This window comes from Citrus sinensis, chromosome 5, assembly GCF_022201045.2.
Source record: "Citrus sinensis cultivar Valencia sweet orange chromosome 5, DVS_A1.0, whole genome shotgun sequence".
In the NCBI taxonomy this organism is placed as follows: domain Eukaryota; kingdom Viridiplantae; phylum Streptophyta; class Magnoliopsida; order Sapindales; family Rutaceae; genus Citrus; species Citrus sinensis.
The window spans coordinates 9712663-9722705 of NC_068560.1; the positions used below are offsets into that span (position 1 = coordinate 9712663).

Here is a 10043-nt window from a genome sequence, read left to right on the forward strand (position 1 = left end):
CGTGCCATAGTTGCATCCAGCCGTTGGATGCCAGTGAACCCCATCCATGTAAGTGCATCCAACGGCAAGATGCAATTATGGCACGGTACCACAGTTGCACCGTAGCCGGGCCCTAGAAATTAAGATATTCTCTCTCTACATATTTCTGGACGAAATAACATGCAGATATATTATTTTAGTTTATTATTAATAGTTTTATAATAATAAAAATCATTTTGATAGACTGGAAAATGTCGTATTCGTACTTTATTTTGTACGAACGTCTGCGAGAAAGAATATATCTATATCTATATCTATATAGGAACGTGTATTTTAGATTTAGCTAGTGTGAAGTTGGGAAACTTTTTTTTTTTTGAACCCAGGCTAAAAATATTTCAATAAATTTTGATCATGGAGACTAATAAGATTTTTTTAGTTATATTTATTAATTTTTTAGGGACTAACATGAATATTAATAATTTTATTTAGATTATTAAAAAAACAATGTGCTATTTTACATCTATGACTTTTCCAATCTTTTTTTCTTTCGTTATTTATTCCTTTGTGAATTTTAATTAATGCTTGATATTATTTTTTTGCTCATTTTTTAAAGTAGTAATTAAATCTGAACCCTTACAGTAGAAGATTATGAAAAAGTAAAGACACAAAAATCATAAAAATCATTAGTAGGTCCAAATTTGTGCTATTTTCATACATAACTTGAGAATATTTATAATTACGCATCATAACCAGTGGAGTAGAATCAGGAAAATTAAACATTCTACAATCATTGACGTGTGGGGTGGGGATAAGCATAAACATTTTCTATGAAGTATAAACATTTTCAGTATCATCGCAACAAAAGCACATCTAATAACTCTTTAGAATTCTCGTCTTCTTTGTTAGAATGGTTGATGCGATCGTTTCCTCTCTCCTGGAGCAGCTGATCTCTGTTGCGGCTGATGAAGTGAAACAACAGGTGAGGCTTCTGACTGGTGTCCGAGAAGAAGTGAAAAAGCTTACCAGCAATCTTCAGGCCATTCGAGCTGTGCTGGAGGATGCAGAGCAAAGGCAAATGCAGCAAGACAAAGCTGTTACTTTTTGGCTGGATCAGCTCAAAGACGCATCTTACGACATGGAAGACATGCTGGAGGAGTGGACCACTGCAAGGCTCAAATTGCAGATTGAGGGCGTTGATGATGACAATGCTCTTGCTCTTGCTCCTCATAAGAAGAAGGTACGCTCCTTCTTTTGTGCTGTATCAAACAACTTAGTTTTTGTCATGACATTGCCGTCAAGATTAGGGAAATCAATGGAAAGCTAGATGATATTGCCTCCCAAAAAGATACGTTTAAATTTGTTGAGAATGTGAGCAACAATGTTAAGAAACCAGAGCGAGTGCGAACCACCTCCTTGATTGATGAGGGGGAGGTTTGCGGTAGAGTTGATGAGAAAAATGAGCTCTTAAGCAAGTTGTTGTGTGAAAGTAGTGAACAACAACAAGGCCTTTATGTCATCTCACTAGTTGGGTTAGGGGGTATAGGTAAAACTATTCTTGCACAACTGGCCTATAATAATGATGAGGTGAAAAGAAATTTTGAAAACGTTATATGGGTGTGTGTATCAGACACTTTTGAGGAGATTAGGGTTGCCAAAGCAATCATTGAAGGTCTAGATGAGTCAGCTTCTAGTTTAAGCGAATTCCAATCTCTTATGAGCCATATCCATAGATCAATCGAAGGAAAAAAGTTTTTTCTGGTTTTAGATGATGTATGGGATGGGGATTACAACAAATGGGAACCATTTTTCCTTTATCTAAAGAATGGTCTCCACGGAAGTAAAATTTTGGTTACCACACGTAATGAGTCAGTTGCACATATGATGGGATCAACAAATATTATCTTCATTGAGCAATTGGCTGAAGAGGAATGCTGTTCGTTGCTCGAGCGGTTAGCATTTTTCGGTCGTTCTTTTGAGGATCGTGAAAAATTAGAACCAATGGGGCGAAAAATTGCACACAAGTGCAAAGGCTTGCCTGTTGCTGCAAAGGTAATAGGGAATCTCTTGCGGTCTAAAAGTACAGTAAAAGAGTGACAAAGAATTTTAGGGAGTGAAATGTGGAAAGTACAAGAGATTGGGCAAGGTCTTTTGACTCCTTTGTTGTTGAGTTATAACGATTTACCCTCCAATTCTATGGTAAAACGGTGTTTCTCATATTGTACTGTCTTTCCAAAAGACTGCAATATGGATAAAGAGGAATTGATTAATCTGTGGATGGCTCAAGATTACCTTAATGCAGAAGAAGACGAAGAAATGGAGATGATTGGAGAAGAGTATTTCAACATTTTAGCAGCACGCTCTTTCTTTCAAGAGTTTAAGAAAGATGACGATGATAATATTATGAGTTTCAAGATGCATGACATAGTACATGATTTTGCTCAGTTTGTAAGTGGCAAAGAATGTCTGTGGCTAGAAATTAATGGTACCAAGGAATCAGTCATAAATTCTTTTGGTGACAAAGTCCGTCGCTTAAAGTTAAATTTTGTAGGAACTGAGTATTTATTCTTGTGATCTTCTAGAAGAACTGCCCATTCTAGAAGATCGCAGGACCACGTCTTTCTTCCTTGCGAATTTGGTATTGCCCCAAATTAAAGGTGTTGTCGGATTACCTCCTTCGAACGTCGACGCTGCAGGAATTGACTATTGACAAATGTCCTCTTCTGGAAAACCATTATAGAGAGGGGAAAGGAGAAAAGTGGCATAAAATATCTCACATTCCCCACATCATTCTGTCGGCGTAAGATATCACTCGCCGGTAATAAAAATAATTATATTTTGAATTAAAATTCTATATATTGCCAATGTCTGACAGGAATATATAATATTTTTCTAATATTTTGATTTGCATATTGAATTTTGTTTACTTCAACCATTAATTTAATGGGTCACTCTATGATGCTGTTATAAAAATTATAAAATCAATCATGGTATATATATGTACTGTTAGAGTTAATCAATAATTCATAAAGTCAAAAGTTAATTAAGATAATATTTTAATTTCATTTATTTAAAATTTAAACTTCCTAGTTATCAAATCTGTTAAACTTGTATTATCAAGGTTAAATAATAATAATTAAAAAAAAGTATAGTCTATTGAAATTTTTATATTTTCTTCTAAAAAATATGCAGTCTTTTGTAAAATTTCATACAACATCATAGAAAATCCCAATGTAATTTATTTTTTAATGTACGAAAATTTGTTATGTGTAACTTCTTGAGAGACAAAATCTCTGTGATACATTTGCGGTAATGTTGAAAACTAAATTATCAATTTTATCTTGTATAATGATAATCATATTTTTTTTATATATATAATTTATGTGACATTAATTCTTTAAAGTAATTGTGTAATTGTTTTTGGTAGTACATTAGCCCACTTTGTTTTATTTCATACGAGTGTAATTATGTTCACCAGGGATTCGAGGAAATGTCAGAACTACACTAGCAATTCGCAGGTCCAAGCTAATTTGGTTCTAATGATGCAGGCAGGAGAGCAAAACTATGAAAATGAAAAGTTTAGCCAAAGGATTGCTAAAATGTTCTGCTGGTAATTCACTTGCTTTATTTTATAGAATTTCATTTCCATCTTCTTCTATTGATATCTTATTGTGAATAAACAAGAACAGAGAAGTAAATGATTGAACCACAGAGAAGTAAAGATATATCCAAATTCGCTATTATGATAGTGTTAAAGCAAGCTCAAGCTCAGCTCAAGCATTGCATTTTTATTTTATTTAATTTATAGAATTTTCAATTTCCATTTGCATTGCATTTTTATTTCATTTTTAGGTTGACTTTGAAGACTCTACGGAGAACATTGGGGTAACCAAGGATTATCACTGTGGTTATTGTGCAACGTTTGGTTGCTGGACTTTGAAGAAGGAAGTGATGGCCGGGTCCGCTCTGTTTCAATTGAGGATGGATAGCTGCCTGAAAGACATGATGATTAATTCTATCTTGTTTCATTCTTTGATCGGTTTATCCTATATAAACATATGGAATTATGCTAATATTATCAATTTTTTCAACCAATTTTCATTGTTGGTTGTGAAAACAATTTCAGGCTCTCAAAAGCTACAAAGCAAAGCATTTGTGGGCTGATCATATGTTTCAATTGAGGAAGGAGTTTGGTGTTGGCAATATTGTCCAGGTAACCACAGCTGATAATTTCCACAAATTTGCATTGTCAGAATACACTTTAATGTTCCTTGTGTTCCTATGTGTTATCAGGTTATCGTGGTATGTAAAGTATCATCTTTAAGGATTTGTAAGACACTTCACAGTAACCTTAGTTGTCACCAGCTCCTGCAATTGCTCATTCAATTGCTCATTCATTTAAGAGTACTTCAAAATTAGATTTTCAAGGTTTGTATATTTAGTTGCGATCAAAATGTTTAGTCACTCATTCTTAATCTTTTCTGATTTTCAAGTTCTTTAGGGCCATAAACAGTTTTCCAACTCATTCTTAATTTTTAGCTTGATTTCGAGAACTCTGTTGAGGACATTCCTGAGACCAAGGATTAGGCTGGTGAAGGAACTACTACCTCTGTTGTTATTGTGCAAGGTTTGTGTTGGGAAAATATGCTCTTTAAAAGCATATGTGTTTATTTAATTGTAATAAACATTTTTTCTGATTAATAAAATTAATGATGTATTTTATTCAAATATCTTAATTGCATTAATATTTTTATTAAAGTCCATTTAATCATATTATATGTATTTATGTGATCACCATGTGGATTCACAGAAGACATAAATACAAGTTATCTTATGATTAAATAAATTTTGTTCGCAGTTGATAAATAAAGTTGGGCACTTTATTTAGGTATAGACTGTAATAAATTCATTGAATGATTTGTCTTAATCATGTATGAATTTATTGATGTAGTACGACTACATTGAACAGGATCACATATGAGATTTAATTAACTTTGTAATAACTGTCAGACTTATTAAATCTCATAGGCATTGATTTTACTGTAATCTTAATCTTGAGTTAATTATGATTTCATGATTGTAATTGTTATTCCATTTGAGTTACCAATGGGCATGACACATACTTGTAGTCTAGATTACCCGGTATCTTGGTGGGAGCATTTATGAGTATTGGAGTTATAGATTAACAATATAGAATTTGTACAACACATCTCTTGATGGGTTTTCGGCACTTGATCGTAGAATTCTCTGGCCAGAGTGTGTCAACATATTTAGTATGTTGAAAATGATCATTAGAGAAAACCAGTAAGTATCAAGGAATAAGATGTTATTAAATTGATTGGACAGTTGAGATATCAATTTAATTAACGATGTGGTACAAAGGATTGTGCAGTAAAGAAATCAATGTGGCTTGGGACGAATTATTATTCGAGCATACAAAAATGGAAGTCAATTCCAATCTTTTAGTGGAGTAGATTTGGAATTAAATAATTGGGCTAATTTAATTACAGGCCTAATTATTGTAGCCACTATTGTATGTTCCCAAATGATCCCCGGGTTAGCTCATTTAATTGACTGCACCACTACTGGACTAATAAGTAAGATAACTAGCTATTTGGGTCAAAAGCCTAAATATATCATTTAGTGGGAGGCTCCATTTAATTAGCTTTTGTGTAAGGGGCCTTATGTTATTTTACAAGGTGGGTCCCCTATTGAAAAAGCAAATAACGTGGGTTTTGTTTTTTGATTATTTGGAGCCTAGGGTTTTCACTAAATGGTGATATAAAAGGCTTATTTTCTCTAAAGAAAAGAGTGAAGCCACTTTATACAGATCTGAGAATAAGATTTTTCTCTCTATTGTTGAGAAAAAAATTTTCTCGTGCTAGTTGCTTTGGTAGTGATAAAGGCGCCCACACGTCAAGTGCAGATCGAACCTGAGTCATAACCTGGAAGATCATTGGTGACAGTTCGTGATCTAACAAGCGTGGTGGTGACGGATCGTGATCTAACAGGAGTGGTGGTAGCAGATCATGATCTAGGAGCCTAAATCACTTCAGCGGAAAAAGCCAACTCGGATTTTCAAGGTACGATTTCTAGAATACAAATTCTTATATATTATATGAGAACGATCTTCAAAAGGTTTTATAAAAAATTTAAAAAACTAATTTTCCCCAACAGTTTGATCATTGGACCTTGAAGAAGAATGCCTTACACGCATTCTGTAATTCAAGCATTCTCTAAAGGAAAAGAGCAGTAGAAGGGATAGTGATGGCCGGATCTGCTCTATTTTAGTTGAAGATCTCTGTGATGTCGATGAGCTTAAAGCAGTTGATACTTCTTGAAAATTATTATTACGGATGAATTGATTCCTGAAGACAGGTATCCAATGGCGTATTTTCTTAAACTTCCATTTTTAACAAATGTTCCAACGCTTGCTGTAGTACCAATTTCGTAGCTTGCATCTCCCGGGTGCATCATGTTCACGGGTTGGAAAAAGCATTTGTGGTAAAGCTTCAAAGCTTGTAAAACGGCTGTGAAAAGGCACATTCAATTCGGTATGCTTTGGTGCGGTCTCGTGATGCTAATATTATATTTTGTATAGCAATCTTAATATGCAATAAATCATTGTGTCCAAAGTTTTCTATTAATTATATGGTGACTGAAATTTTAATTATCATATCAATCTAAAAAATTTTTGTAACCCTATTTTACTTTGCTTGTACAGAATACCTGTTTTGGCTGATATGTCTAATTCATAGAAATTCATTTCCATCGGTTTCCATTGGTTTTAGCTCAAACAGAAACAGAGAGCCCTGGGAAAAAGTTTTACTTTTTGTGGTATTATGCCTTTGTTTTTTCATTCATCATATTTGTTTCGAATTCATGCTCTCATTCAGAGAGTAAAGCCCTTTCCAGGCTGCTTTGTAGCCAAATATTGATGCCATCGATGCATGATTGTCATTTAGATTTTCCAAATAATTGTTAGATTGAAGAAGAATAAGAAGATATTGTTAAAAGGGTATTTAATTAGCACCCTCTGAATTTAGTTGCCAATAATGCATTGAAATGGTTGGGGAAAGTTATTGTCTCAATTAAATTACAGGTGATAAGATGCTGCTCCAATTTTGCAAGCATCTCGTGTTGCGAAGATTTTGCCCACATGAGATGCTATGATTCTTGACATCAGGGTAACACAGGTCAAATTTTTGTATCATATATATCATCTTCTTTACTATTCTGCTCTAAATATTAAACTTTAGGCAAGTTGTTTTTGTTTGTGTGAGTTATCAGGTTAAGGTTACAAAGCAGCTTATTAAGGCAAATGTCAGAATGAAGATTTTTCACCGCACCTGGTATGAATGATGGCGAGGAAGATTAATTCTTCACAAGCCAATTTTATCAGTGTTAGATTCTTTTGCCTTCCTTCGAGAGATATCATCATCAAATTTGAGTAGAGAATCTTTGAAGAGAATTTTGTTGTGAGAGTTTCACAGTAGTGAATTCTGGGAGCTCGAACTCACTTGAGTGAGATATTAGGGAGTATTGGGGATTTGGGTTATGAGTAATCATTATCCTTCCAACATGTGTAAGCTCTCACTTGTTAGTAAAATCATCTTCGTATATTGACTCTGTTTCTTTGTTATCAGGTAGAGTGTGATCTTCAAGGGTTTGAGAAAGTCTTTGCAGTAAAGTTTCCACCACAAGCAATTGCTGCGAAGAGGCATATACATTTGAGGAATTCAGTTTCAGATTTTCTAGGTGTGTATGTTTAATTAGTTTCGATTATAATATTTAGTCACTCATTCTGAATCTTTTCTAATTTTCAAGTTCCTTAGGGCCACGACCAGTTTTTCAAGTCTGCATGTGGCTGCAAAAAGATTGATGGTCATAAAATTATCTTGACCCTTGAGCCATTGCGTTTGAGCACAAACAAAAACAGAGCTAAAGGAAAAGAACTTGACGCTAGAAGATGCTCCGAATATAACAAAAGTATATTTATACTTCTTGTGGTTATTTTACTTTTGTTTCTCCTGTCAGCATATTTGATTAATTCGTTCGAATTCGAGCTCTTACACTTTATTTAAAACCATTTTAAGGTGGCTTGCAAGCTAATTAAGTTAATGCAGAAGCAATGCACTAGACAAAGATGAGCAAATTGAAGGTGATAAATGCATATTTGGTGGCCAAATCGCTTATTATATTTCATCTCTCAGTCTAACATGATTCTGAATTTTAATTTCCATGAATAATTGTTAGGCTGGTACAGATGTTCTTAAAAGTGCCATTAAACTACCTTATGAAATTGGAAACTTGCTATTGCTTGTATGAAAGCACCATCTTCTGTTGCCAAGGCGTTCCCCACATGATGAGATTCTGTGATTGTTACCGGCTCCTTAATTATTTGTTAAATCAGGTTTTTCTCATCAAGTACATCATCTTATTCGCCATTTTGGCTATATCAGAATTTGCTAATACCATGATATCAAAGCAAGCTCAAGCACTAGATCCCTAATAATAATGCATTGCATTTTCATTTTTATTTTTAGGTTGACTTTGAAGACCCTATGGAGAACATTGGGGTAATCAAGGATTAGGCTGGTATTGGAACTACTTCCACTGTGGTGTTGTGTGCAACGTTCAGTTGCTGGACTTTGAAGAAGAAAGTGATGGCCAGGTCTGCTCTGTTTCAATTGAGGATGGATAGCTGCCTGGAAAGCATTGTGATTATTATTGCATGATATTAAGGTACTAAGATCATCATTTCTATCTTGTTTTTTCCTTTGATCGGTTTATCCTCTATAAGCAAATTCAATTATGCTAATATTACCATTTTTTCACCCAATTTTCACGGTTGGTTGTAATAACAATTTCAGGTACTCAAAAGCTACAGAGCAAAGCACATGTGGGTTGATCATATGCTTCCATGGAGGAAGGAATTCGATATCGACACTATTATACAGGTAACCGCAGTTGTTAATTTGCACAAATTTGCATTGTCAGAATGCCCTTTAATATTCACTGTGTTTCTTTTTGTTATTCAGGTTACCATGGTATGTAGATTATCATCTTTGAGGGTTTGTAAGAGCCTTTGCAATAAAGTTACCTGCTCGAGCAATTGCACAGTTACCTGCTCGAGCAATTGCACATTCATCGAGTACAATTTTGGATTTTCAAGGTTTGTATGTTTAGTTGCGATTAGCAGGCTTAGTCACTCATTCCTAATCTTTTCTGATTTTCAGGTTATTTAGGTCCATTAACAGTTCCACACATGTTTCAATGCTAGTTGTAATAACAATTTCTTATCTTGCATCTCTAAGGTGCATCACGTTTGAAACAGCTTTTGCGGTAAAGTTTCAATGCTTGTACAATGGCCGCGAAGAGGTACATTCAATTCGGTACGTTTTGGTGCGGTCTTCTAATGCTAATGTCATGTTGTGCATATTTAGTTTGAAATTAAAACTTAGGTATACAATCTTAATCTCCAATAAATCATTGTGTACAAAGTTTTCTATTAATTATATGGTGATTAAAAGTTTAATTATCTTAAAATTTTTTGTAACTCTCTTTTACTTTGCTTGTACAGAGCACCTGTTTTGGCTGACATGTCTAATTCGTAGAAATTCATTTCCATGGGTTTCCAATGGTTTCAGTACATACAGAAACAGAGCTTTGCTTCTTGAGGTGTTATGCCTTTGTCTCTTCATTCACCATATTTGTTCGAATTCGTTGTCTCATTAAGAATTTAAAGCCTTTTTCTAGGCAGCTTTGTGGCCAATTTTTTATGCCATCAATGCATGATTCTCATTTAGATTTTCCAAATAATTGTTAGGTGGCCATTTAATTAGCTACGTCCCCTATGAATGTAGTTGCCAGTAATACATTGAAATTGAGAAGGGTAATAGTTGAGGAAAGTTATTGTCTTAATTAAATTACAGGTGATAAGATGTTGCTTGAATTCAGCATCTTGTATTGCGATGATTTTGCCCACATGAGGTGCTGTGATTCTTGACATCAGGATAACTTAGGTCAATTTATTGTATCAGCATATATCATCTTCTTTACTGTTT

At 34.2% G+C, this 10043-nt stretch overlaps 1 protein-coding gene across 1 annotated transcript in view; it reads left to right on the top strand.

Annotated features, from left to right (window-relative positions):
• LOC102630135 (putative disease resistance protein RGA1) overlaps window positions 1–9752 on the top strand; it is a 42063-nt gene extending 32311 nt beyond the window's left edge. The window contains exon 14 of the mRNA XM_052441074.1: window positions 9658–9752. The gene's annotated coding sequence lies outside the window, so the exon portion shown is untranslated. The remainder of the gene's footprint in view (window positions 1–9657) is intronic.
• The last annotated feature ends 291 nt before the right edge of the window (window positions 9753–10043 follow it).